At 33.9% G+C, this 26,961-nt stretch overlaps 1 long non-coding RNA gene across 9 annotated transcripts in view; it reads right to left on the bottom strand.

Annotated features, from left to right (window-relative positions):
• Nucleotides 1-26,961, bottom strand: part of LOC102161811 (uncharacterized) — a 277,061-nt gene that overhangs the window by 176,240 nt on the left and 73,860 nt on the right. For 7 of the 9 annotated variants that reach the window (XR_014824994.1, XR_014824998.1, XR_014824993.1 and 4 more), the window contains 2 exons: nt 8,513-8,603; nt 6,035-6,075 (listed from right to left, as the gene is read on the bottom strand). This is a non-coding gene — a long non-coding RNA (uncharacterized LOC102161811). Of the gene's footprint in view, nt 1-6,034; nt 6,076-8,512; nt 8,604-15,311; nt 15,390-26,961 lie in introns of all 9 variants that reach the window. The other 2 variants (XR_014824996.1, XR_014825000.1) reach the window with 1 other exon arrangement.

Genomic DNA, 26,961 nt, shown 5'->3' with positions numbered 1-26,961 from the left:
ACATAGAACTACCGTATGACCCAGCAATCCCACTCTTGGGCATATATCTAGACAAAAATTTCCTTGAAAAAGACGCATGTACCCACATGTTCAATGCAGCACTATTCACAATAGCCCAGACATGAAAACAATCTAAATGTCTGTCAACAGTTGATTGGATTAGGAAGATGTGGTATATATGCACAATGGAATACTACTCAGCCATAACAAGAAAATAATGCCATTTGCAGCAACGTGGATGGAACTAGAGACTCTCATACTGAGTGAAGTAAGTCAGAAAGAGAAAGACAAATACCATATGATATCACTTGTATCTGGAATATAATATATGGCACAAGTGAACCTTTCCACAGAAAAGAAATCATGGACTTGGAGAATAGACTTGTGGTTGCAAGATGGAAGGGGAGGGAATGGGATGGATGGGGTGCTTGTGGTTAATAGATGCAGACTATTGCCTTTGGAATGGATTAACAATGAGATCCTGCTGTGTTGCACTGGGAACTCTGTCTAGTCACTTATGATGGAGCATGATTATGTGAGAAAATAGGATGTGTACATGTATGTGTAACTGGGTCACCATGCTGTGCAGTGGAAAATTGACAGAACACTGTAAACCAGCTATAATGGAAAAAAAAAATCATAATAAAACAAAATAAAATGTTCTTGAAAAACAAAAACATCTTGATTTTGGTTTTATTAAAACCAGAAGCTTCTTTTAAGACTTGGAAATATTTATTTTGCTGAAAGGAAAATGATATTTTTATCACAATATTTATTTCTTCATTCCTTCATTAAGTATTTATTGAATGTATTAAAGGTGTATGGAAACTCTACTCAGCTCTGGGAATAGCAAGATGAATGACAAGAGCACCTATTCTCAAAGAGTTAAGAGTTCAGGGTGCTCCTCTGGCAAATCTATAAATAAATAAATCCTTATGAAATATGATATGCTAGAATAGCGATATAGGCAAGCAGTATGAATCAGGATTTAAAATTAGATCATTCATTTCAGAATCAAGGGTTCTATGAGCTTGAGAAGAGTCAACCTGTGCCTAGGTATAGGCAGTAGAAAAATAATTTAACATATTACATTGGAAAAGTTTTGTAGTCCGTATTTTGCTGCCAAATACTTGGGTCATTCATCATCAAAATCATATTCAAGGTTATAGGAGACAATATTCTACCTTTTCAGATTCTAGATAACAGAATTAGTAAATTATAGTAGTTTTTTCATGATTTCAAAAACAACTACTTGTACAACAAACGTTGCTTAATTAAAACCTACCCAACTGAAACGCCCATTTATCTGAAACAAATGTTTGTGTTATAGACATCAACCAACTCTTCACATGAGTAGCTAACTACAAACAACAGAATGATGCTCAATGAATATCAATTAAAACAAATTGCTCCCAATAAACTTTGTCCTAAAAAAACCACATCCTGCATTGGGCACACATTCATGTGTGCAGGGGTGCACACGCATGCGCACGCACACACATACAAACACACACACATCTTTGCTATTGTAACTTGTCATCTTTAAAAGGTCAATTAGCATTGATTGCATCCTAAAGATTGTATCTTCATTTTATCATTGAGCCCAGTTTTAGTCTCTGATAAGACATGAGTTTCAGGTAGGACCAACTACAAAACTGGAGATGCCCAGAGTGCTTAGAATAATAGCCCAGTGCAAAATGAAAATACCAGGCCCTTTGTTTGAAATTATTAAGAATTTTAAGACAGCAATAACAGAGCATTAACCTGGATGTGGGGCTTTTGTGAGAGCGGAGCCCTGTGTAACAACACAATGTTACATGCCCATAAAGCCAACCCTGATTTTCGGTATTCCTTATCAATAGTCCTCATTTACATTCTCCCAAGGACCATACTATAGATTGCAAAAAGGAAAATAACCTAACTAAAAGTCATATTATGATCATATATTCTTTGCACAGGCCTAATTAACTATGAAAGCATTGTTGGGCACCCATTAAAATTCTATTATGATCAAAGTTTTTTGTGCTTAACTCAATTTTGCTTTTCTCTGCTCTAGTCAGCCTTACTCAATCTATGAGGCAGATAAAATGCTATCTGTTCATCAAACTGTGTCTATTAGCCTTCTGAGCGTATTATAAGCCCTCCTGCATTTGGTTCAGTCCATGTGACTAGTTCTGGGCAAAGTCAGGGCCAATATGATCTTCTTTGAGGTGCATGACCTCTGTTCACTAGTTTTTCTTTACTCTTTCCTGTGCTTCCCCCACCTCCTTATGTACCTGGAAGCAAGAAACTCTGAATTCTGGAACTCTGAACTGTGGATACCACAGCAAAAAAAAAAAAAAAAAAAAAAAATCTAAATCCCTGACTCATATTTGGAGAGAGCCACTCAGAAATGCTGCTTGACCCATGTTATGAGTGCCACATAATTTTTTTTAAGGGTCAAACCTAGAGCATATGGAAGTTCACAAACTAGGGGTCAAATTGGAGCTGCAGCTGCAGGTCTACACCACAGCCACAGCCACACCTGATCTAAGTCATGTCTGAGACCTACACTGCATTCACGGCAATGCCAGGTCCTTAACCCACTGAGGGAGGCCAGGGGTCAAACCCACATCCTTGTGGATACTAGTTTGGTTCTTAACTTGCTGAGCCATGATGGGGACTCCTAAAATTAAATTTTATTTTCTTAATATTCTATGTTTGAAAGTATAATAGTCTAAGGTAGGTAACATAGAGCCCAGAGCAGTATCAAGCTCATTGAATGTTTCTGTGTTATTTGCATTATCTTCTGAGATAGTTTAGATTCTCATAATAGCATACATTTATAATTTTCAAAGTACTCTTTCCTATGTATTTTTAGAGAATTCTGGAACATTTTAAAGACTCAGAATCCATAACAATGAATTATCAGGGATAGAATGACCACTAGTAACAATGACCCTTTGCCATGCATCTCTGCAAATCTCACAAATTATCATCTGTCTGCTTGTAGGATTTTCAGACCTCAAAAATTCGAATTACTCAAGGAGATGTTTGATAGAAACCCTAGAATCTGGCTGAGTCTGAGAATCTGGGAACATTGTTTGTAGGAAACTCAGAGCCTCGTATTGTTGGTAGGGACAAGGGGAGATAGCCAGAGTGCTTAGAAAAATGGCAAGTGTTCTTTTTCCCTTTGGCGGCAGAATGTCAGCATTTATGGGAAAAAGTCGATCAAGTACTTACTGGATTTGCTTAATCAAGCATAATTGTCACCATATGACTGGCAGTTATTGGAAACTCCTGTGTGAGACAGTGCCAGAACCAGTATGCAAAGATCTACCTATATTTTAGATAGTAAAAGAAAAAATAAGTTTTCCTCACTACAGGAAATCAACATTCAATTTAAGAACACGGATTTTTTAAATATGAGAGATTGGGGATCACATTTGTTTTCAGCACTTATTTGCTTCAATTCCTAAGCATCATATTCCAGTGTAAAAAGAGATGTTAATGACTTCATTGCACAGTTGTAGCTAAAACGTATTTAAATAGGTAAGGCACTTAGCTTGATTTCTGCAACATTTTACCTCTGTCAAGTTCACTATTTGTATATGTGATAATAATGATAATGATAATAATAATAATACTTTAAAAATAAAGAATGAAGAAGTTACTTCCATAGAGAGGTCTCAAATTTTTACAATAAAGAATCCCCTTAAACACCCTTCCTGCCCGCTCTAAAACTTAAAAAAATTTTTTTCCCATTTTCAAGACACTTACAGTGTCAAGCATTCATAATTGCCCATTTCCCCCCACAGCCAGACATATATTCCAAACAGTGTTTCCATTGCCCAAACACTCAAAATTTGTAGGAAATAATAATTCATTAAATATTTATGAAATAATGGCCTATCATATTCATACTAAGGGAGTTTAATGGGAGAAATTACTTCCTAATCCTGAATTTTAAAAAGGACTCTAGAGACCCTAATTTATAAAAAAAACTTATTTTTTCTTTTACTATCTAAAATATAGGTAGATCTTTGCATAGATTTTCATAGATTATCTCTTTTATACTGCCTTTATAAATGTTCTATTTACCATGCTTCGAGAGGTCTATGACAACAAAAGCCCTCAAATTCTTCCAAACCGAGGCTAATTATATATAATTATATATAAATTTATATAAGGATTATAAGTCCATTTCTGAGATGTGAATCTGGTAGCACATATACATTTCTATTAATTAAATTCTACTATCTTTTTTCAATAATTGAAAAGCTGCCCATATTTTAATAAACTGTAATGTTGATAAAGAAAAAATTCAGTTATCCAACAAATGTATTATTTTAGATGAATTAGAGGCATTTTAAATCTTCATATATCCTAACACCGGCCTAATATCCCAGCCTAAACTCTATGATAGTATCTAAAAGACCTAAATATATCTTTTGATATAAAGGGAAAAGAATAACAAAAATTTAGAGTAGTTAAATTTTTATGAAAGAAAAATACCTATTTCTTCATTAAGGTTGTTTCATGAATTAGGAAGCTTAATAAGTAGACTAATATTTGTTTCCTTTATTGTGAGCTTGCAGTGGGAAATGTGTCTATTGCCCTACCTATAGGATTCCAGCAAATATTAATTGAGTACTTTCTGGACATGTAAAATTATTAGATAGCTGGAATACAGAATCATAAGACACATGGTTTTTGTTCTCAATAAACTTTCAGTCTAGCTGGGGAGGCAGGACGAATACCAAAGACTGTAATACCGGCACATTTCTATAACAAAAGATGCATCATAGTGCCAAACCAACAGAACAAAGTAACAGCTGTAGAGTTCAGAGAAGGAAGACATCCCTAAAGCCTCAAAAATTAGGATACTTACTTTCTAAACTGAGACATTCTGGTTCTCAATTTATAGTTTAAGAAGGGAAGAGAGAAACCACACAGAAATACACTAGATATCTTTGTGTTTCCCACATCCACTGCCTTAAAATATAAATTGAGAATTAGAATATCTCAGTTTATAATAAATATAATCATATACTAGGTAAGCTATTTGTGAAGTAGCAATTACTTAGTTGTATACAATATGATATACGGAAGGCACAGTCAATTAAAAATCAAATAACCACTAATTACACAAGAGTGGATTTCAGTTCACAATAGAATACCAAATAATTCATTTCTACATTTTCTTTTCATTGAGTTTTTTGAAAAATTGTTTACATTTCAGTGATTAAAAGGAAATCTTCAGCCTGCACAATTTTTTTCCATAAGCTTAAAAAAAAAATATGTAGTGTAACTTAGTGATTAGTTGTGAGGCTCTATTAGATGGTAGGTGTTGGGACTATTTAGGGGCTCCAAACATACTCCTAGTCCTTCAGGGATATATCATCTGGCTAAGAAGTCAGGACTTCTACGTAATACAATAATACGAAGTACAGAGCAGGCCCAAATGAGTCTATCGGACATAGGGTTCCTGGTAGTTACAATATTCCCCAAGCCGAGAGGTGTTAATCCCATTTTAACTCTGACTCTACGATATGGAAAATATGCTGATATATCTTTCTCTGATTTCAATTTCTCCAAATTTCCATTATCTACAATAACATAAGACAGGTAGGGGCAAAATCCTGAGAGAAAAGAGTTTCTAAACATGAGTCATTTGAGTATCAAATAACTATTTTCAAGATATTGTATATGAAGGACATTAATGGCCAAGAGGAGGGACTCCTATTTTCATAGAATCATAATGCCAGAGATGGGCAGGACCTAGAGAGGGTCCGCTGCAATATCATCATATTGTAGAAGAGATCCAAAGTCTAGAGAGGTGAAAAGATCTATCAATGGTGACACCTATTCACAAATAAATAGAGTTCAGATTTGCACTATAATTTTCTGAAATTAAGCCCAGGCCTCCTTCCTTCATACCATGCTGTTTCACCATACATGAAACATAGGACACTGGGAAAAGTTGTATATTTAACATAATATAGCTGATTGAAGTTATAGTTCATCAAGTAAAAACAATTTATCCCATACTTACAAATCCTCTGAAATCTGTGTTTCTGAAATAACATATGGCCCCTAAGTAGGAACAAAACAGAATCATTAGTCTAGATCTTAAGTAACAGCAAAATTAAAAATATCATCAATTTAATGTCTGCCTTTTAGAATCCTTATCAGAATGCTATCCCAAAATAAAAGAATTTATGAGCCAAAAGAGGCTTCACAAATTTTCCCATGACTTCATGTGAAATATAAGACCTATGCTAGCCAATTTAGAGAAAAAAATCATCCCTCCTATAAGGTGTTTTGAACACCATCAGATCCTGTGAAACAACATTTTGATTGGCAAAGTGAAAATGAATCACAATTATTGGCAAAGATTGTGCTACAATTTTACTCAAACAAAGAACAATTGGTTGAAAAGAGGTGAAACATCTAGAAGAAAGATTCTTTTCTACACACTGCATTTTGATTAGGCTCTTGAATCCCTGCATTTAAGACCCATACCTTCCCCAGGACTCATCATGGACCGATGATAATTACAAAGGTATGGTAATCGAGGGCCTTAAATCAAGCTTGCATAGTAGATCTGCTGTCACTGCAAGAAGCATTTCATTGCAAGCTGGCAGAGAAGGAGGTGCTTGCCTTTCAACTGGCAGAACAGGCCTCTTTGGCTGGCACAGCAACTTGCTCTGCCTTAAATCTTCCTGAGCTACGCCCTGTTAGAGTAATTTGGCTAATTGAAAATGTCTGTCTTTGGAGAAACCTTTCATAATATTGGTGTCATTTGCAGGTTGCTAAAGAAGATCTCTAGAGCTGCAGTGCTGCCTGGCTGCCTACAAAGAGCCCAGTGATTAAGGTCCCATGCAAAGAGTCCACTTAGACAAGAGGCTCTCCAATGATGTGCCAGTCATCGTCTCTTGCCAAAAGGCATATGTGAGCAAAGTGTCTTGAGTGAATAAGTGAATATGTAGCCTCCCAGGATGGCAGACAATGTTGAGCAGGGATTCCCAGGCCACTCCGGACGGTTCCAGTTATCTCAAGAATGAGTGTGGAATTGGAATACCCCCAAAGGAAAATTTGTCAGTCATCTTTAATTTTAAAAAATAAAGTTATGTTATAGGCCACTTGGGAGGAATAAGCAGGAAGAGGGTGAAAAAAAATCAAAGCAGAAATTCACAATTCAGGCAGAAACCACAGCTGAGACACCATGTGTTAAAAGTTGTATGGAAAGCAGTTTGTAATAAAATGACAATAAATATGGTATTTTTTTTTTTAGTATTCTTATTCCCTAGTCATTTCATCTCCTTTAAATCACAGAGCCAATTTTCCTTAACCTTTAAAGCATTAATCTGCTAATAGAAAATGTGTGAGTTTTCAATTCTTGCCCTGAAATGAGAGGTTAAATTTCATACTGATTATGTCTACCCAAATAAATTATACCAAAATATATCAGTGGATTTGACAAAACAAGCTGAGAACATTGGTGGGAAAAAGGAATCAGTCTCTGAGGAGGCAAAACATTTTTGTTTTGTTCTTCCTGTTCTAGCCCAGCTCAGCCTTAATTGGTCTCTAGCTCCCCCTTTTCCTATGTCTCTGAGTCCCTCACCTAAACCTGGTCTCATTATGCTCTGTTGGTCTCACCAATCCTCCTGTATCCAATGACTCACTCTTGCTTCCCCCTCTTTTCCCCTGAACAATATCAGCTGGTTTTAAGCCTGCACTTCTCCATGTGGCTTATTGCTTCAAAGTCTCATCAACCACCAAAACCAGAAGTTATAAACACAAATATTTCAGGCAGAACAATCAATCTAGGAGCTCCCAAAACAGACCTTAATCTTTGGGATCTGATATCATAACAGATGTGCCTCTCCTTAGAGCTCATTTCTAAGAGATCTAAAATCTGCCTTGGTAAGTGCTCTCTATTATATGTTCTGGGATGAGTTCATTTGTTTAAAAGTATCCCCAGCTCAGCAGAGCTATTTTCCAACGTTTATTTGTAAATCAGCTCTTTGGAATTCTGAATGTCTTTTCTAATGTAAGCTATCTTACACAGATTGGTTTAAGTTCCAGATCAATTCTGAATTATCTATCTATCCCACAACCTATATGAAGAATAGTACTACACTAAAAGATATTGGAAGCCCATCTGATTAGAATTGCAAGGGAGCATGGAGATGACATAATGTAACGCTTATTTTATGGATGAGAAAACTGAAGCTAACATTTTCATCCTCACATAGTATGCAAGAGACAGAAATGGAACTCTTTACTATGGGGTGACTTTAGCTCATTTAATCCACATACAATCTTTAAAGACTAGCATTACCCATGTAAGGAAAGTAAAGCTGAGACAGCCAAGTAATTTGACCAAGTCAATAACTAGTACCAAGAAATTGGTGGGGCTAGGGTTTAACCTCAGTTTTCTCAGACTTCATGCATATTCCAGACCACTGCCCCTCTAAATCTACAATCATACAGTTTCATTGAGAATCTGTTTAGAGGCATCATTTACCTATTTAGGATCACACTTCTTTCCCATTTCTCATAGGTGAATGGTCACCCTTCTCACACCTAAATCCAAGCCACTGGTGATGGGCCAATATCTAGGATAAAAGGCAAATGAGAAATTTGTGAATAATGAATAAAATAAACTGAATCTTATATGAAATCAATTTTCTTGAATCCATATTCTATTCCAGCTACTGATCTATATTATTTCTCTTTCCCTTCATAGCCCTGTTTCTTCAAAGTTGTCTAAACTTGTTTTCTTTTTTCTATCTCCAAATTATGGCACAGCTTATTACAGTTAGGATTTTGCCTTATCACTCCACTGCAATTTCTCTAACAAAGATTACAGTGACTTCTTCTAAATCATTCAAATCAGTATTTTTCAATCCATTTCCTGAACTACCTTCACTACTCTCATCCTGAAACTCTTTCCCCTTTGGATTTAGAGAAGTCCCATTCATCTCTGAACCATTCCTTAGCTTCCTCATTCATAAGCTCTTCATCCACTCTCTGGTCTTAAATGCTTAGGATTTTTATAATCTTGCTCTTGATCCTCTTTTCTCTAAAAACCATTGGTTTCAACTTTGCCTGAACATTGAAAGCTATCTATAAGGAAATTTAAAAATACTAATAGAAAACAATTCTGAATGACAGAGCATTCTGAATGACCTATATAAATACACTACTTCATAAAAACATTTAGAATACTAGCAAAAATGGTCAAAATAAACTTTTTCAGAACACTTGAATTTAATAATTTTTTCCAAAAATATGAAACTTCATTCAAAAACAAACAAACCATATGAAATATGTTAAAACTTTGTGGCATTTCAATTTGTCCTATTTCTATTCCACTTATCCTCCAATCTCTGTGGTAACCTTCAAACAAAAAGTTACACTGTACAACTAAGAGGATATAGTCCATGTTTTATAAAACCTAAAAATGGAATATAACCTTTAAAAAATTGTGAATTGCTATGTTGTACACCTGAAACTCATATATTGTACATCAACTATACCTTCAATTTAAAAGAAAAGGAAAAAGTTACAAAACTATACTACAAAAATGTTACTAAAACTATGAAAACCAGCAGTCTAGGAGCCACTGTAAGGAACACAAAGGGTTTGGAATTCTTCCCAAACCCCATCCTTACAAAATTATCACTATTTTCCTGTCTGGCACCTCCATTATTGGGACTTATTTTTATTTGACCTGAGTGACAGCTGAATCAAATCTCATTCAGCTTACTCAGTGTGAACAACCATGTATCTAAGGCATTTGTTGAAAACAATCAATGCCAATTGTTTAAAATACAACTGCCTGAGATAGCAATACAAGTTGGGTTAAAAAAGAGACTTACCAAGAAATTTAAAAAGAAAAATTGAGGAATGAGATTCTCAGAGTGATGTTGAAAATATCCAACATATTCTTGGAAATCTAGAAGGTATGTGCAGGAATGTGTACTGTGAAGCCCTAATCTCCCACTTGTGGATGATTTTGAAGTTCTGCACAAGTAGGAAGTAAAGGCTAAAGAAGAGTTTTAAACTGCCTCCTGAGTATTGAAACATTCATTCTGGAGTTCCCACCATGGTGCATTGGGTTAAGAATCCAACTGCAGGGAAAAAGAAAGTCTATTCAGCAAGCATTGCTGGGAAACCAGGACAGCTGCATGCAAAGCAATGAAACTAGAACACACCCTCACACCATGCACAAAAGTAAACTCCAAATGGCTGAAAGACTTAAATATACGACAGGACACCATCAAACTCCTAGAAGAGAACATAGGCAAAACACTCTCTGACATCAACATCATGAATATTTTCTCAGGTCAGTCTCCCAAAGCAATAGAAATTAGAGCAAAAATAAACCCATGGGACCTCATCAAACTGAAAAGCTTTTGCACAGCAAAGGAAACCAAAAAGAAAACAAAAAGACAACTTACAGAATGGGAGAAAATAGTTTCAAATGATGCAACGGACAAGGGCTTAATCTCTAGAATATATAAACAACTTATACAACCCAACAGCAAAAAAGCCAATCACTCAATGGAAAAATGGGCAAAAGACCTGAATAGACATTTCTCCAAAGAAGATATAAAGATGGCCAACAAACATATGAAAAAATGCTCAACATCACTGATTATAAGAGAAATGCCAATCAAAACTACCATGAGATACCACCTCACACCAGTCAGAATGGCCATCATTAATAAATCGACAAATAACAAGTGCTGGAGGGGCTGTGGAGAAAAGGGAACCCTCCTGCCCTGTTGGGGGGAATGTAAACTGGTACCGCCACTATGGAGAACAGTTTGGAGATACCTTAGAAATCTATACATATACCTTCCATATGACCCTACAATCCTACTCTTGAGCATCCATCTGGACAAAACTCTACTTAAAAGAGACACATGCACCCGCATGTTCATTGCAGCACTATTCACAATAGCCAGGACTTGGAAACAACCCAAATGTCCATCGACAGAGGATTGGATTCGGAAGAGGTGGTATATATACACAATGGAATACTACTCAGCCATAAAAAAGAATGACATAATGCCATTTGCAGCCACATGGATGGAACTAGAGAATCTCACACTGAGTGAAATGAGCCAGAAAGACAAAGACAAATACCATATGATATCACTTATAACTGGAATCTAATATCCAGCACAAATGAACATCTCCTCAGAAAAGAAAATCATGGACTTGGAGAAAAGGCTTGTGGCTGCCTGATGGGAGGGGGAGGGAGTGGGAGGGATCGGGAGCTTGGGCTTATCAGACACAACTTAGAATAGATTTACAAGGAGATCCTGCTGAATAGCATTGAGAACTTTGTCTAGATACTCATGTTGCAACAGAACAAAGGGTGGGGGAAAAAAATGTAATTGTAATGTATACATGTAAGGATAACCTGACCCCCTTGCTGTACAGTGGGAAAATAAAAAAATTAAAAAAAAAAAAAAAAGAATCCAACGGCAGTGACTCAGGTCTCTACAGAAGCCCAGGTTTGATCCCCAGCCCAGCACAGTGGGTTAAAGGATCCAGTGTTACCACAGCTGTAGTTCATATTCAATCCCTGTTCTGGTAACTTCCATATGTTGAAGATGGAGTCATAAAAAGAAAAAAAAAAGACATATTAATTCCCCCACGCACAAAGCCCCTAAGCAAAGTTCTGAAAATTTGTTGGTTGAATGCATTCAAAGAAATATCTGTCCAATCATTAGCTGACCACTAAGCCAACTGAGAAGAGATGTTGAGTGATATACACAACAAATAATTCAGACACTACTGAATTAGTCCAGGAAACTCAATAAATAAAAACATCCATAGCAATAAAATAACAACACCAAGCAGCAAAAACAAAAGAAGGGGGGAAGGAACTGATTTCCAGAATTAGAAATGTCTGGATTTTGAGGGAAAAAAAAAAAAAAAACTATGGACATGCAAACAAACAGGAAATTATGGCCCATCAAAGAAAAAAATACCAGTCAATAGAAATCATCTCTGAGGTGTACAGATATTAGACTTACTAAATAGTACATTGAATTAGCCATTATAAATGTGTTAAAAGAACTAAGTGAAACCACACCCAAAAGAATTAAAGGAAAATTTAAGAACAAGGTCTCACTAAGTAGTATATTAATAAAGGAAAAATTATCTTTAAAAAAAGCCAAATAGAAATTCTGCATTTGAAAGTTATAAAAACAGAAATGAAAAATCATTAGAGGGATTTTTTTTTTTTCCTTTTTAGGACAGCACCTGATGAATATGGAAGTTCCTGGTCTAGGGGGGCAAATTGAATCTGCAGCTGCTGGCCTACACCACAGCCACAGCAAAGCTAGATCTTAGCCACATCTGCAATCTATGCCACAGCTTGCAGTAATGATGGACCCTTAATCCATTGAGCAAGGCCAGGTATCAAACACACATGCTCACATATACTATGTTGGATTCTCAATCTGCTGAGCCACAATGGGAACTCCATTAGAGGGATTTAATAGGAAATTTGAAATGGAAGAATTTGAGGATAGATCAAGTTAGATTTTTTAGGCTGAAGAACAGAAAGAAAAATAATGAAGTAAAGTGAACAGAGCTTCAGAGAGGATACCCTACAGGATACCATCAAGTATACCAATATACAATTGTATTCCAGAAGATGAGAGGAGAGAGAAGGGACAGAAAGACTATTTTTAAAAGTGGGAATTAAAATGCACATCCAGGAAGATCAATAAACTCCAAGTAGGATAAATTCAAAGAGACCCATACCCAGACAACTTATAGTAAAATTTTCAAAAGACAAAGACAAAGAAATAATCTCAAAAGCAGTGAAAAAAAGTATGTTATTATGCCAAATGTTTCTTAAAGATTAACAAGTGATTTCTCAAAAGACATCATGGATTCCAGAAAGCAGTGGGATGATAAATTCATTCAAGTGTTGAAAGAAAAATACTATCAGCCAATATTGTCAAAAATTTATATTCAGAAAAACTATACAAAAAATGAAGGTGAAATTAAGACAGCCTCAGTAAACGTAAACTCAAGAGTATAACTATAGCATACCTACTTTATAAGAAATATTAATGGGTGTTTTTCAGACTAAAAGGAGAAACAGTAGACATTAGCTCAAATGCACAAGAAGAAATAAAGAGCACTGGTAAAGATAACTGCATCAGTTAATACAAAAAAACAGTATAAATGTATTTTTCTTTGTAACTTTTTTCTACTATTTAATTTAAAAGACAATTGCATAAAATAATAATTTTAAAAATGTACATTGGCTAATAATATGTAAATATACAATTTATATGACAATAATAGCACTAAAGAAGCAGGAGAGAATAGAGCTTTATTAGAATAAGTTTTGTAAACTATTTAAATTAAGTTTCTATTAATAGAAAATAGATTTTTAAAAATTTAAGGTATTAATTATAATACTCAGAGTACCTATTCAGAAAAAAATTTATATAGTAAAGCCAAACAATTATAATGGTATGATTTTGAATATCTCTATAATAAAAAAGGAATGAATGATAACACACAAAAATCCCTCCCCACCAGTAATTAAATGAAATGTATATCATTAAAATATCACAATTAAAAGATAGAATTTGGAAGACCAGATTTAAAAAATCATGATTCAACAATATGTTGTCTACAAAAGATACAATTCTAGTTTAAGAACACAAATTAGTTGAAAGTAAAAGGATGGGAAAATACATCATGTAAATAGTTAACCAAAAAAGAATTGGAGTGGCTTTCAAAATCTCAAACCAAATATATTTTAAGAAAACAATGTTTATTAGGAAAAAAAATTTTAAATAACTAAACAAAGGATCATCAAGTAAAAAGAAAATTTTAAAAATACCATAAACCAACTTGACCTAATAAAAATCTATAAAACACTCCACACAAAACAGCATTCTTCTCAGGTATAGATGAAACACTCTCTAGTAAAAAGTTAGTTGAGAAAACAAGTCTGATTAAATTTAAAATTTAGGATAATTCAAAGTATGCTCTCTGATCATAATGGAATGAAAATAGAAATCAACAGCAGAAAGAAATTTGAGGAATTCCAAAATATGTGGAAATTAAATAACATACTTCTAAATAACAAGTAGGTTGAAGAAGAAATCACAAAGTAAATTAGCAAATAATTTGAAATGAATGAAAACAAAAATACAACATGCCAAAATTTACAGTATGCAGCAAAGTTATGTTCAGAGAAAAACATATAGGGTAAAATGCTTACATTAAAAAGTAATGCTCTCAAATCAATAATTTAGCTTTAAGAAACTAGGATGAGTATATTAAAACCCAAAGCAAGCAGCAGAAAGAAAATAATAAAGATTAGAGCAGAAAGAAATAAAACAAAGACTATAAAATAACAGAGAAAATCAACAAACCTAGATGTTGTTTCTCTGAAAAGTTAATAAAATCTAACAAGATAACAATAACAACAACAACAAAACTTATAAATATAATTTTACTAGATTTACAAAGTTAAAAAGAATCAGTTTACATAAATCAAAAGTGAGAGGAGAAATTGACAAAATACTATAATCAATTATAATAAATTTTTTTAAATGAAAGCAGAGATATAACTACTGTCTTCACAGAAATCAAAAGGATTATCAAGGAGTATTATGAACAATTGTATACCAACAAATTAGATGCCTTAGATGAAACAAACAAAAATCCTAGAAAGAAATTATTAAAACAGACTCAAGAAGAAATAAAAAATCTGAATAGACCTATAACAAGCTAACATATTGAATTAACATCTAAGAACTTCCCACAAAGAAAACCCACAAACTAGTGTCACCAGTAAATTTTATCAAATATTTAAAGAATAATTAACACCAATATTTCCAAAATAGAAAATGGAATACCTCCTAACTTATTCTATAAGGTTAGTAATACTCTGATGACAGAAGCTTAAAAGGTATCACCAAGGGGAAAAAAAAAACTATAGAGCAATATTCCTTAAGAATATAGATAGTAATCCTCAAAATACTAGCAAAAAAAATCCAGCAACATATAAAAAGAATTATACACCATGACCAAGTGGGATTTAAACCAGTATTGCAACGGTTGTTCAACATAAGAAAATTGATCTATGTGATACATCACATTCATGGAATGGGAAAAAAATTAACTCTAATATCAACAGATGCAGGGAAAGCACTTGAGAAAAACCCAACCCTCATTCATGATTAAAAACACTCATCAAACTAGAAATAGAAGGGAACTTCCTCAATATGATAAAAGTACAAAAATCCCACAGCTAACATCATACTTACTTGGAAAAGACAGTGCTTCCCCCAAGTTCAGAAATAAGACAAAGATGTTTGCTCTTGCTCTTTCTATTTGACATTGCCCTAGAGGTTTGAGACAGGGTAATTAGGTAAGAAAAAGAAGTTTAAGGCACCTAGATTGTAAAGAAAGAAGTAAAATTATATCTATCTGCATACGACATGGTCTTTTATATGGAAAAGTCTATGAAATATATCTAAAAGTATTATAATTAATTCATAGGGGAAGGATATAAGATCAATATTGCATTCCTATACACTCACAACAAACAATCCAAAAATTAAATTAAGAAAACTATTCCATTTGTAACAGTATGAAAAAAAAATAAAATAATCAGGAATTATTTTTTAAAGTACAACTACACTGTTTAAAACCACAAAACACTGAAAGAAATTAAGACTTAAATTAGTGGAAAGATATAAGTATTTATGGGTTTGAAGACAACATAGGTAAGATGGCAATTCTCACTCCAAATGATCTATACATCCAGTGCAATCCATATCAATATTCCTCCTACCATTTTTTCAGAAATTAACCCATTGATCATAGAAGTCATATGGAAATTCAAGAGACACAGAACACAATCTTGATAAAGAACAAATTTGGGCTATTCACACTTTCTGATTTTAAAATACTGGCATAAAGTTATTCACATATGACAGTGGAAAAGAATAGAGAGTCCAAGTGTAACACTTATGGCTACTTGATTTTCAACAAGGGTGCTAAGACAATACAGTGAGGAAAGCACACTATTTTCAATAAATAATGCTGTGACAACTAAATACCACATGCAAAGAATAGAATAGAACTCTACTTCATACCATATAGAAAAATTAACTCAAGATGGATCATACACAAAAAACAAGAGCTAAAGCCATTTAACTCTTAAAAGAAAACCTAGAAATAAATCTTCTAAACCTTAAATTAAGCAGTGGTTTATTTGATATGATACAAAAAGTGCAAGTAATGAAAGAAAAATAGACAAGTTGGATTTCATCAATATCAAAAACTTCTGTGCTGTGTAAAGGATATGATTAGGAAAATGTAAGGACAACTGCACACTATTGTATATGAAATGGATGGTCAACAGGGACCTGCTTATAGCATAGGAAACTCTACCGAATATTCTGTGATAACCTATATGGGAAAAGAATCTGAAAATCATTTATTCTGAACAGTAAAAATCATTGCAACATAGTAAATCAACTATACTTCAATAAAACTTATAGATGGAAGGAAAATATTTATAAATCACATATCTGCTAATCGACTTGTATCCATAAAATATAAAGAATTCTTACATCTTCACAATGTCAAAAATAACCCATTTTTTAAAATGGGCAAAGGAATTGAAGAAACATTTCTGCAAAGTAGACATGCAATGGTCCATAAGCACATGACAACATGTTCAATATCATTGGTCTTTAGGGAAATGCAAATCAAAACCACATTGACATACAACTCCACACTTATTGAGATGGCTGGATACAAAAAGACAAATGATAACAGATGTTGAGAATGTTGAGGAATTGAAGCCCTCATGAATTGCACTGGGAATGTGAAATGATGTATCTGTTTTGGAGAACAGTTTGGTAGTTTCGCAAAAAGAGTTCCTGTAGAGTTAAACGTAGAGTTACTCTATGACTCAGTAATTCCATTCCTAGGTATGAATCCAACATTGAAAAAATACTTCCACTGATCTCAGTGATTCTATCCTCCCTAAATTTTCATCCCATTCTTTCTATCCAATGACTTATTTTCAGTGTCTCACATGAATCTCCAGCTTGACCTTGTCAAAACTAAACTCATTATTTTCATTCCAAAATCTTATCCTCTACCAGTGCTCCATCATCCATCCAAATTCCATTTAGAAATTCAAAAATGACCCTTTGACTCTTTCCTGTCCCTCGTATTTCACTTGCAGTATTCAGTCCCATCAATATTAGTGGCAAAACATAACTCTCTGAGTTCATGCCCTTCCCTTCATCCCCACTACCTCTGCCTCAGGACTTGGAATCATCTCCTTTCACAGAATCATTATCATCAGAATTCTAACTAATCTCCAAAACTCCATACTTGATCTCCTTCAATCCATTCCCCAGACTGCATTCTAACATGCAAATCTGATTACACCACTCCCCAACTGAAAATCCTTTGCTGGCTCTCAAGTACTTTCCGAATGAAATTCAAACATTGAGACTGATTTTCATTATCTCCTCCTACCTAATTCTCTAGTCTTTGCATTCATCACTCCACCACTCCTACCTCATTACCCTGTCTTCTGATGATGGGAGACTACTTTCAATTTTTCTAGTGTGCTTTGCTCTCATAGGTTTTGAACTAATCAACACCTCCTCCCTATATCTACATCCAATACTTTTACTGAAACACTTTAGCCTTTGAGACTTAGCTGAAATGTTAACCTCACCTAAAAGCACATTCTGTATACCCTCAGTATAAATAAAATGTCCTGCTCTGTGAGCTCATGTAATCCTAGGCAATCTTCTACTACAGAATTATCACTCTTACAAAATTATCTGTATATTCTATTTCTTTAATTGCTCTCTGGAGCAAAAATCACAATCAGCACTGCATAAAGAACTAACATATAGTTGAAGTAAAATAACCTAAAATATGCAATGGAGAAATCATTAGCTTATTTGTTTTTTATAGTGTATATAAGAGCATTGAAATATATCTGCTATTTATTATTCATTTATTAAAATTATAAAATAAAATATATAGTTGTAAGATGCATATATGTGCACATGTGTGCATATTTATGAAATACAAACATATACATTATATATTGTATGTATGTATATACAGGAAGAACATACACAGAAACTGAAAAAATATTAACAGTAGTTCTCTAGGACATGGGTTACAGATATTTCTTTTATTTTTATTTTTAGACTTTTCTGTGTTTTTCTACATAAGCATGTATTCCTTTCATGATAAAAATGAATTTTTAAATAACCTATCTATATTTCTCTTATTAATTCTATCTGCCACAATTTATGAGCCAAACAGAGAATTCACCCTCTGATGTCTTTTTCCTGTTCTCTTGTCTTGAAATAGGCACAAAACCCAATGACTGATTGGACACTGCCAAGGAAGTCAGGATACTGGAGCTGCAGGCATTGGAAGAAGTTTTGAAGGCAGATACAGTTCATGGGGTTTCATCATTTTCCTCTACTAAAATAAGACTGATTTGTGATGTAACAGAATTGAGTGAGTAGTTTGAATATCTCATGTTTTGAATTATTATGATCACCATTTAGAAATTACAATTAACTGCTTTCTTGTATCTTAACAAGAGAGAAGAGACTAAAAGAGAAAAAAGCTACACAGTTATTTCTTAATCTAGCACTAAATATGAGAAATTCACATTTAATCAGATGAAAACAACAATGTTAAGACTCAAGTATGTATCTGAGAATAAACGTTGTATTTTGGTTTAAATATTTTTTATTCAAAATATTATAATGGCTTCTTCAGAGAAGTAAAAGTTGATTGTGAAAAATATTCCACATAAAGGCAGTTACAACTATGCTGCAGATAACATAGGTTCGGGTACCATTTTAGAGCAAGATACATTCTTAGTTTATAGATTATTTTCCTGATTATGTCATTAATTTGACTGTAGCATTTAGGCACTGATTGTGAATGTTTCAATCTGTGTTATACTGTCATTGAGAAGTCTTTCATTCACACTGAAGAAAGAGACAGCAAATATCCAAATTCCCATGCCAAAAATAAATAGTAACCCCCCCACAAAATACAAAGGGGTGCTCTTGCATAGAAGAAGCCCTCCAAGACTACATTTTGGCTTCCCTAAACTCACAGAAAAAGAAAAACATAAGCAAGATGAAGAAGCTCAGGAACCATTCCCAGTTAAAAGAACAGAAAAATTCACCTGAAGTAGCAAACAACAAAACAGGACTCTGCAGTCTGATAGACACTGAGTTCAAAAGGGAGATAGTGAAAATACTGAAGGAATTAAAAGCTGAATATCAAGGAATTAAGAGTGGATATAAACAGTAAGGAATATTACTTTAGAAAGGAAATAGAAAATATAAGAAGGAACATAGAAAAATTATAAAATTCATCTGCAGAGATAAAACTGAGCTAAGGGCACTAAAGAGCAGAATGAATAATGCAGAGAAACAAATTAGTGACTTGGAAGATAGAATAGTGGAAATCACACAATCAGGACAGCAGAAAGAAAACCAAATGTAAAAAACATGAAAGCAATATAAGAGATCTATGGGATAATATAAAGCAGGCCAATCTATGCATAAAGGGAATTCCAGGAGGAGAAGAAAAAGAAAAGGTGATTGAAAATATATTTGAAGAAATTATGGATGAAAACTTTTCAAATCTAAAGGAAACAGACGTCAAGATACAGGAAGCACAGAGGGCCCCAAACATGTTGAACTCAAATAGGACCACACCAAGGTATATTATAATAAAGATGGCAAAAGTTAAAGAGAGGATTGTAAAGGCAGCAAGAGAAAAGCAAAGCATCAGTTACAAGGGAACTCCCAAAGGCTACCAGCTGATTTCTCTACAGAAACACTACAGGCCAGAAGAGAGTGGCAAGGTATATTCAAAGGGAAAGGGAAAAAACTGCAGCCTAGAATACACTATCCAGCAAGAATATAATTTAAAATAGAAGGGGAAATACAGAATTTCTCCAAAAAACAAAAGCTAAAAGATTGCAGCAATACTAAACCTATTCCAAAAGAAATACTTAAAGGTCCTCTCTAAATAAAAAAAGAAGCAAGAAGAAACAGGATGGCAGGAACCACAACTGGAAAACAATCATTTAAATAAGCCAGCATACAAATCTAAGAGTGGGAAAAAAAATACTGTAATAGTGATGATAAACACAAGGAACAGCAAAAGGACAAACATGAAAATGTTAAAAAAGGTTTTCAAAATCACAGAATGTGAGAGGGAAGGAAAGTAAGAAAATCCAGACTTTTTTAAACAATTTGTTTGAGCCTATATGACTATCAGAATAAAGAGAGTAGATATAGAAAGGGGTTAAGATACTTAAAAAACAGGACAACCACAAATCAAAACCAAACAGTACATTCACAAAAACCAAAAAGTTAAAAACACAACCATAAAATAAGTGGAAATCATCCAACCAAAAAAAGAAAGGGAGAAAAGAGAAACATAGAATCAACTGGAAAACAAGGTTTAAAATGGCAATAAATACATATCTATCAATAATTACCTTAAATGTCAATGGACTGAATGCTCCAATCAAAAGACACAGAGTGTTAGATTGGATAAATAAACAAAAATATACAATCTTCTGTCTACAAGAGACTCATATTAGGGCAAAGGACACACATAGATTAAAAGTGAAGGGATAGGAAAATATTCATGCCAATGGACAAGACAGGAAAGCAGGAGTTGCAATAGTCATATCAGACAAAATAGTCTTTAAAATGAAGGCCACAAAGAAAGACACTATTTAATGGAAAAAGAATCCATACAAGAAGAGAATATTACAAATGTCAATATATATGCCCCTAATGGAACAGCACCCAGATACATACAACAAATACTAACAAATATAAAAGGAGAAATTGATGGGAATACAATCATAGTAGGAGACTTTGTCACTCCACTCACATCAATGGACAGATCCCCTAGACAGAAAATCAATAAGGCAACAGAGATCCTAAAGGATACAACAGAAAATTTAGACTTAATTGATATTTTCAGGACATTACAACCAAAAAACACAGAATATACATTCTTCTCAAGTGCATAAGGAACATTGTCAAGAACTGATCACATATTGGGGCACAAAGCTAACCTCAACAAATTTAAGAGTATAGAAATTATTCCAAGTATCTTCTCTGACCACAATGGCAAGAAACTAGTAATCAACCACAGGAAAAGAAATGAGAAAACACTAAATACATGGAGACTAAACAACATGCTACTAAAACACCAATGAGTCAATGAGGAAATCAAGAAGGATATTTAAAAATACCTCAAGACAAATGATAATGAAGACAGAACCATTCAAAATCAGTGGGATGCCACAAAAGCAGTGCTTTAAGGGAAATTCACAGCAATACAGGCCTTCTTCAAAAAAGAAGAAAAATCTCAACTCAACAAATGAACCCACCACCTAAATGAATTAGAAATAGAACAACAAACAAAACCTAAAGTCAGCAGAAAGAAGGAATTCATAAAGATCAGAGAGGAAATCAATAAAATAGAGATTAGAAAAACAATAGAAACCAAGAGCTGGTTCTTTGAAAAGGTAAACAAAATTGACTAACCTCTGGCCAGACTCAACAAGAAGAGGAGAGAAAAACCCCAAATAAACAAAATAAAGAGTGAAAAAGGAGAAATCATAATAGACACTGCAGAAATACGAAAAACCATAAAGGAATACTATGAACAATTATATGCTGACAAATCTGACAACTTAGAAGAAGTGGACAATTTCTAGAGATTTACAGCCCACCAAAACTGAATCAAGAAGAAATGGATGAACTGAACAGACTGATCACTAGAAATGAAATCGAATATGTCATAAAAACACTCCCTACAAAAAAAAGTCCAGGACCAATGGCTTCACAGATGAATTCTACCAAACATACAAAAGGAACGTATACCCATTTTTCTTAAATTTTTCCAAAAGATTGAAGAAGAAGGGACACTCCCAAAGACATTCTATGATGCCACTATCACCCTAATACCAAAACCAGACAAAGATACTACCAAAAAAAAATCATAGGCCAATACCTTTGATGAATATAGATGCGAAAAATTCTCAATAAAATTTTAGTCATCCAAATCCAACAACATATAAAAAAGATCATACAATACAACTGGATGGGATTCATCCCAGGTTCACAAGGATGGTTCAATATATGCAAATCAATCAACATCATGTACCACATTAACAGAAGAAAAGTCAAAAACCGCATAATCATCTCAATAGAGGCAGAGGAAAGCATTTGACAAAGTACAAGATCCATTCATAATCAAAATTCTTACCAAAGTGGGTATAGAGGGAACATACCTCAACATAATCAAAGCCATTTATGACAAACCCACAGCAAATATAATACTCAATGGAGAAAAGCTGAAAGCCTCCTGCTAAAATCTGGAAGAAGACAAGGATGCCCACTCTCACCACTGTTGTTCAGCATAGTACTGAAAGTCCTAGCCACAGAAATTAGACAAACAAAAGAAATAAAAAGTATCTGAATTGGAAGAGAAGACATAAAAATGTCACTGTATGCAGATGACATGATACTATATATATAGTACACCCTAAGGATTCAACCCAAAAACTACTCAAACTGATCAATGAATAGAGCAAAGTAGCAGGATACAAGATTAAAATTCAGAAATTGGTTGCATTTCTGTATACTAACAATGAAATATTAGAAAAGGAATACAAAAATACCTTTTCAAATTGCACCCCCAAAAAATAAATAACTACGAATAAACCTGACCAAGAAGGTCAAAGACTTATATTCTGAGAACTATAAAATATTAATCAAGGAAATTAAAGAGGATTCAAAGAAATGGAAGGATATTCCATGCTCCTGGATTGGAAGAACTAATGTTTAAATGGCCATACTACCCAAAGCAACCTATAGATTCAATGCAATCCCTATCACATTACCCATGAAATTTTTCACAGAACTAGAATAAATAATCCAAAAATTTATATGGAACCATAAAAGACCCAGAATTGCCAAAGTAATTCTGAGGAACGAAAACCAAACAGGAAGCATAACTCTCCCAGACTTCCGGCACTATTACAAAGATACAGTAATCAAGACAGTGTGATATTGGTACCAAAACAGACATACAGACCAATGGAACAGAATAGAGAACCCAGAAATAAACCCAGACACCTAAGGTCAATTAATCTTTGACAAAAGAGGCAAGAATATAAAATGGGAAAAAAAAAAAAAAACAACTCAGTCTTTTCGGAAAGTGGTGCTGGGAAAACTGGACAGCTGCATGTAAATCAGCGAAACTGGAACACACCCTCATACCATGCATAAAAATAAACTCAAAATGGCTTAAAGAGTTAAATATAAGACAAGACAAGACACCATCAAACTCCTGAAAGAGAACATATGCAAAACATTCTCTGATATCAACTTTACAAATGTTTTCTTAGGTCCATCTCCCTAGGCAACAGAAATAAAAGCAAAAATAAACCAATGGGACCTAATCAAACTGACAAGCTTTTGCACAGCAAAGGAAACCAAAAAGAAAAAAAAAAAAAAAAGACAACTTACAGAATGGGAGAAAATACTTTCAAATGATGCAACTGACAAGGGCTTAATCTCTAAAATATACAAGCAACTTATACAACTCAATAGCGAAAAAACCAACCCAATTGAAAAATGGACGGAAGATCTAAATAGACATTCCTCCAAGGAAGATATACAGGTGGCCAACAAGCACATGAATCAATGCTCAACATCGCTGATTATTTAGAGAAGTACAAATCAAAACTACAGTATGGAGGTACCTTAGAAATCTATACATAGCACTACAATATGACCCAGCAATCCCACCCTTGGGCATATAGCCAGACAAAATTTTCCTTGAAATAGACACATGCACCCGCATGTTCAGTGCAATACTATTCACCATAGCCAAGACATGGCAACAATCTAAATGTCCATAGACAGATGATTGGATTAGAAAGCTGTGGTATATATACACAATGGAATACTACTCAGCCATATAAAAGAACAAAATAATGCCATCTGCAGCAACATGGATGGAATTAGAGACGCTCGTACTGAGTGAAGTAAGTCAGAAAAAGACAAATACCAAATGCTATCACTTACATCTGGAATCTAATATACAGCACATACAAAGGTTTCCACAGAGAAGAAAATCATGGACTGGGAGAACAGATTTGTGGTTGCCAAGTGGGAAAGGGAGGGAGTGGGATGGACCTGCAATTTGGGGTTAATAGATGCAAAATATTGCATTTGGGATGGATAAGCAATGAGATCCTGCTATATAGCACTGGGAACTATATCTAGTCACTTATGATGGAACATGATAATGTGAGAAAAAGAATGTATATATATGTATGTGTGACTGGATCACCTTGCTGTACAGTAGAAAATTGACAGAACACTGTAAACCAGCTATGATAAAAAAAAATTAAAAATAAATAAATGAGAAGTCTTTAACGTCTGCAAAACTTAGAAAGCATTATAGAACATAACAATGATGCTCCAAAAAATTATGATGACAGATAGAACAATATAAACAAAGCAAACCAGTATCTAAGCATGCATTTATTTGTTCCAACTATCTTAAGCCATTGTCTAGTTGCCTTTAAGCCCCTCTCTGTAGATTTCCTAGGTCAGAAGTATTGTTAAATTCAGATATCTCTCAAAAGTCTAAAGCAAATTCAGTCATAATAGGAATATATCACCCACATGAAGACAATCAAATAGGAGAATCAAAGAAAAAGTTAAAAGAAGAAAATAAGACATAAAGGAATTGTCTGGAGTTTGAGAAAAGAGGAACTTGGAACAGAAAGAAAAGGACAGTGGACCTTGCCTCCTGATATTTATATGAGTTATTTGTATGAGTATGAAATCTAGTTTATTTGCATGAGCATAAATCTATTTATTTATACAAATATAAACCTCATCTCTTAAGTATCATATGTCCTCCCTTCCTCTGTCATCCCATCTCCTAAGCACTCCCAACCTCATCCCAAGTTAGAATATATATTCATCAGTATCTTCCTAGTACCACCTCCTACCAGATACTTTAACCTAAATTTAAATTGGAGGATGGTGTTTTAAAATCCAACGATAACTGAAGTAGGGTGACTACAGATGTAGGCCTCTGTATTTGACCTTTTTCCACTTCTCTCACCCTATACTTTGTGCCTTTGGCGTGGGAGAAGTCAGGTAACTTAAATAATTCATAGTAACAAACGCATTCATTTGTAATGACTGGTTCCCTTCAAACAGATGTGAATCCACACATAGGCATAATTATTAGCTATTATAATGTGATAGTTAGGCTACAGATTTGAAGATAACATAGCAAAAATCAAATTATTCCTTCTAATTGGGATCAAGTTGCCATCGTGCTTGATTTTACCTGTGGATGAGAAAATTTTTCTAAGAAGCCTTATTAGTTAATTGAAACGATCATTTAAAAATGCCTAGATTCATTTCTTATGATATCTATGAGACAGAAAGGCTCATTAGGGAGCAAAATATAAGAAAAAATTCTATCCAAAGCCCCAAGTTTCCAGAGTGGAGTCTGTAGTATATAGTGAAAGAAACCTGAGTGAAAAGTCATCAGTCTTGGGTTCCAGTCCCAGTTTTGTTACTTGTCACACATGGCAAAGGACAATTATCTGAGTTATTCTATTTTTTCAAGTCTCTCAGGATACTGCATTATAATGTCATGAAGCCGAATGAGATAATTTGAGAGTTCTCTAAAAACTGTTGAATACTATACAAGTAAAGATTATACTACTATTCTTATAAAAATATAATAATTTAGAGAATGGGTTGGCTCATGTATATTGGACATAATGGGCATTATTTATTTCAAGCAGGAGAGTTTCTTTTGTAGCTTTTTAATTGAAGTATATTCAGAAAAGTACATAAATCAATGTGTATCTTGATGAATTATCAAAAAATGAACATACCCATTAAATCTCCACCTAAGTCAAGAAATAGAACATTTCTAGCACCCTAGGTTTTATTTTCTATCCATTCTGATTACCCACTCTTCTTATTCTTCTTCCCCAAAGGTAATCACTGTCCTGAAACTTAATGCCACAGATTAGTTTCACCTCCTTTTAAACTTTCTCTAAATGAAGTCACACAATATATACGCTTTTATATTTGACTTTCTTTGTTCACTGTATCTTTCATGAGGCTGATCTCTTATGTGTTGGAGTTTTCTGCCATTTTCATTGCTGTATAGTAACCCTATGCTATATATACTAGTAAATGAGTATTTGCAATGTATTTTATACATATTTCTGATGATGGATAAACATTAGGTTGTTTCCAGTTTGGGACAAACTAAAAATAATACTGATATGAACATTATCTTAAATGTCTTTTGCTGTACTATATATGAATTTCCATTGAATACACACCTTAAAGTGAATTTTCCAGATTACAAATCGGTGTGTGTTCAAATTTAGTAGATAATGCCAGTTTCATCAATAATTTGACCAGTTTTCATTTCCATCATCTGGTAAAAGAGTTCTAGTTGTTGTACAGCCTTTCCAATACTTAACATCAATCTTTTTTCATTTTAACAATTCTGGTGAGTGGAGAGTAGCAATTCATTGCTACTTTTACTTGCATTTCCCTGAATCACATTAATTTTATCTGTCTTGCTAGAGTAGAACTCATTTTCTGATAGAACTGCTTATTATAATCACAAAGAATCAACCCACCTCTATGGGGGCAACTTGTCTTCCTCCTTGGGTGAGGGATTTTTAACAGTCATGGATTGAGTCTATGTGCATTTACTGTCATATTCATTACATTATTATTGGAAATTTATTGCTACAAGTTTTTTTGAACTGTGTTTTTAAAAAGGAAGGAACAAGAAAGTACT

This window comes from Sus scrofa, chromosome 13 (assembly GCF_054392235.1).
Source record: "Sus scrofa isolate SSC_HxYL_T2T_F1_AM1 chromosome 13, Sscrofa_HxYL_maternal_Yorkshire_Landrace_v2.0, whole genome shotgun sequence".
In the NCBI taxonomy this organism is placed as follows: Eukaryota; Metazoa; Chordata; class Mammalia; order Artiodactyla; family Suidae; genus Sus; species Sus scrofa.
This window is presented reverse-complemented; position numbering and strand designations above follow the sequence as displayed.